Genomic DNA, 4,391 nt, shown 5'->3' with positions numbered 1-4,391 from the left:
TATTGCTTGTTAACTTGTTTTAAAGTGTTTTCCAAGCTTGCTAGTCTCATTGCTAGTCTGTACAAACATGTCTGAAACAGAGGATACTTGTTCATTATGTTTAAAAGCCATGGTGGAGCCCCATAGGAGAATGTGTACTAAATGTATTTATTTCACCTTAAACAGTAAAGATCAGTCTTTATCTATAAAAGAATTGTCACCAGATGGGTCTGTCGAGGGGGAAGTTATGCCGAATAACTCTCCCCACGTGTGGGACCCTTCGCCTCCCGCTCAAGGGACGCACGCTAATATGGCGCCAAGTACATCAGGGACGCCCATAGCGATTGCTTTGCAGGACATGGCTGCAATCATGAATAATACCCTGTCAGAGGTATTATCCAGATTGCCTGAATTGAGAGGCAAGCGCGATAGCTCTGGGGTTAGACGAGATACAGAGCGCGTAGATGCTGTAAGAGCCATGTCTGATACTGCGTCACAATATGCAGAACCTGAGGACAGAGAGCTTCAGTCTGTGGGTGACGTCTCTGAATCGGGGAGACCTGATTCAGAGATTTCTAATTTTAAATTTAAGCTTGAGAACCTCCGTGTATTGTTTGGGGAGGTATTAGCTGCTCTGAATGACTGTGACACAATTGCAGTGCCAGAGAAATTGTGTAGGCTGGATAAATACTATGCAGTGCCGGTGAGTACTGATGTTTTTCCAATACCTAAAAGGCTTACAGAAATTATTTGTAAGGAGTGGGATAGGCCCGGTGTGCCCTTTTCCCCACCTCCTATATTTAGAAAAATGTTTCCAATAGATGCCACTACACGGGACTTATGGCAGACAGTCCCTAAGGTGGAGGGAGCAGTTTCTACTTTAGCAAAGCGTACCACTATCCCGGTTGAGGACAGTTGTGCTTTTTCAGATCCAATGGATAAAAAATTAGAGGGTTACCTTAAGAAAATGTTTATTCAACAAGGTTTTATTTTACAGCCCCTTGCATGCATTGCGCCTGTCACTGCTGCGGCGGCATTCTGGTTTGAGGCCCTGGAAGAGGCCATCCATACAGCTCCATTGACTGAAATTGTTGACAAGCTTAGAACTCTTAAGCTAGCTAACTCATTTGTTTCTGATGCCATTGTTCATTTGACTAAACTAACGGCTAAGAATTCCGGATTCGCCATCCAGGCGCGTAGGGCGCTATGGCTCAAATCCTGGTCAGCTGATGTGACTTCAAAGTCTAAATTACTCAACATTCCTTTCAAGGGGCAGACCTTATTCGGGCCTAGTTTGAAAGACATTATTGCTGACATTACTGGAGGTAAGGGTCATACCCTTCTTCAGGACAGGGCCAAATCAAAGGCCAAACAGTCTTATTTTCGTGCCTTTCGAAATTTCAAGGCAGGTGCAGCATCAACTTCCTCTGCTTCAAAACAAGAGGGAACTTTTGCTCAATCCAAGCAGGCCTGGAAACCTAACCAGTCCTGGAACAAGGGCAAGCAGGCCAGAAAGCCTGCTGCTGCCTCTAAGACAGCATGAAGGAGTGGCCCCCTATCCGACAACGGATCTAATAGGGGGCAGACTCTCTCTCTTCGCCCAGGCGTGGGCAAGAGATGTTCAGGATCCCTGGGCGTTGGAGATCATATCTCAGGGATATCTTCTGGACTTCAAAGCTTCTCCTCCACAAGGGAGATTTCACCTTTCAAGATTATCTGCAAACCAGATAAAGAAAGAGGCATTCCTAAGCTGCGTACAAGATCTCCTTGTAATGGGAGTGATCCATCCAGTTCTGCGGACGGAACAAGGACAGGGGTTTTATTAAAATCTGTTTGTGGTTCCCAAAAAAGAGGGAACCTTCAGACCAATTTTGGATTTAAAGATCCTAAACAAATTCCTCAGAGTTCCGTCATTCAAGATGGAAACTATTCAAACCATTTTACCCATGATCCAAGAGGGTCAGTACATGACCACAGTGGACTTAAAGGATGCCTACCTTCACATTCCGATTCACAAGAATCATTATCAGTTCCTGAGGTTTGCCTTTCTAGACGGGCATTACCAATTTGTAGCTCTTCCATTCGGGTTGGCTACAGCCCCAAGAATTTTTACAAAGGTTCTGGGCTCACTTCTGGCGGTCCTAAGACCGCGAGGCATAGCGGTGGCTCCTTACCTGGACGACATCCTGATACAGGCGTCAAGCTTTCAAATTGCCAAATCTCATACAGAGATAGTTTTGGCATTCCTGAGGTCGCATGGGTGGAAAGTGAACGAAGAAAAGAGTTCTCTATCTCCTCTCACAAGGGTTTCCTTCCTAGGGACTCTAATAGATTCTGTAGAAATGAAAATTTACCTGACTGAGTCCAGGTTATCAAAACTTCTAAATGCTTGCCGTGTTCTTCACTCCATTCCGCACCCCACGGTGGCTCAGTGCATGGAACTAATCGGCTTAATGGTAGCGGCGATGGACATAGTGCCATTCGCGCGCCTGCATCTCAGACCGCTGCAATTATGCATTCTCAGTCAGTGGAATGGGGATTACACAGATTTGTCCCCTCTACTAAATCTGGATCAGGAAACCAGAGATTCTCTTCTCTGGTGGTTATCTCGGGCCCATCTGTCCAAGGGTATGACCTTTCGCAGACCAGATTGGACAATTGTAACAGCAGATGCCAGCCTTCTAGGTTGGGGTGCAGTCTGGAATTCTCTGAAGGCTCAGGGTTCATGGACTCAGGAGGAGAAACTACTCCCAATAAATATTCTGGAGATAAGAGCAATATTCAATGCTCTTCTGGCTTGGCCTCGGCTAGCAACACTGAGGTTCATCAGATTTCAGTCGGACAACATCACGTGGCTTACATCAACCATCAAGGAGGAACCAGGAGTTCCCTAGCGATGTCAGAAGTCTCCAAGTTAATTCGCTGGGCAGAGACTCACTCTTGCCACCTGTCAGCGATCCATATCCCAGGTGTAGAGAACTGGGAGGCGGATTTTCTAAGTAGTCAGACTTTTCATCCGGGGGAATGGGAACTCCATCCGGAGGTGTTTGCTCAATTGGTTCTCCGTTGAAGCAAACCAGAATTGGATCTCATGGCGTCTTGCCAGAACGCCAAGCTTCCTTGTTACGGATCCAGGTCCAGGGACCCAGAAGCGGCACTGATAGATGCTCTAGCAGCGCCTTGGTTCTTCAACCTGGCTTATGTGTTTCCACTGTTTCCTCTGCTCCCTCGTCTGATTGCCAAAATCAAACAGGAAAGGGCATCGGTGTAATTGATAGCGCCTGCGTGGCCACGCAGGACCTGGTATGCAGACCTAGTGGACATGTCATCCTTTCCACCATGGACTCTGCCTCTGAGACAAGACCTTCTAATACAAGGTCCTTTCAATCATCCAAATCTACTTTCTCTGAGACTGACTGCATGGAGATTGAACGCTTGATCCTATCAAAGCGTGGCTTCTCCGAGTCAGTAATTGATACCTTAATACATGCACGTAAGCCTGTCACCAGGAAAATTTACCATAAGATATGGCGTAAATATCTTCATTGGTGTGAATCCAAGAATTATTCATGGAGTAGGGTTAGGATTCCTTGGATATTGTCCTTCCTCCAAGAGGGTTTGGACAAAGGATTATCAGCTAGTTCTTTAAAGGGACAGATTTCTGCTCTGTCTATTCTTTTACACAAGCGTCAGGCTTCAGTTAGAATTAAGCCTGTGTTTAAACCTGTTGCTCCTCCATGGAGCTTAAACTTGGTTCTTAAAGTTCTTCAAGGGGTTCCGTTTGAACCCCTTCATTCTATTGATATCAAACTTCTGTCATGGAAAGTTCTTTTTCTGATGGCTATTTCCTCGGCTCGAAGAGTCTCGGAGTTATCTGCCTTACATTGTGATTCTCCTTATCTGATCTTTCATTCAGATAAAGTTGTTCTGCGTACAAAACCTGGGTTTTTACCTAAGGTGGTTTCTAAGAAGAATATCAATCAAGAGATTGTTGTTCCATCATTATGTCCTAATCCTTCTTCAAAGAATGAACTTCTTTTGCATAATCTAGACGTAGTCCGTGCCTTGAAGTTTTACTTACCGGCTACTAAAGAATTTCGCCAAACATCTAACCTGTTTGTTGTTTACTCTGGACAGAGGAGAGGTCAGAAGGCCTCGGCAACCTCTTTCTTTTTGGCTTCGGAGTATAATCCGTTTAGCCTATGAGACTGCTGGACAGCAGCCTCCTGAAAGGATTACAGCTCATTCTACTAGAGCTGTGGCTTCCACCTGGGCCTTTAAAAATGAGGCCTCTGTTGAACAGATTTGCAAGGCTGCAACTTGGTCTTCGCTTCACACCTTTTCCAAATTTTACAAATTTGATACTTTTGCTTCTTCGGAGGCTGTTTTTGGGAGAAAGGTTCTACAGGCAG

The sequence above is a fragment of the Bombina bombina genome, chromosome 6, assembly GCF_027579735.1.
Source record: "Bombina bombina isolate aBomBom1 chromosome 6, aBomBom1.pri, whole genome shotgun sequence".
In the NCBI taxonomy this organism is placed as follows: domain Eukaryota; kingdom Metazoa; phylum Chordata; class Amphibia; order Anura; family Bombinatoridae; genus Bombina; species Bombina bombina.
This window is presented reverse-complemented; position numbering follows the sequence as displayed.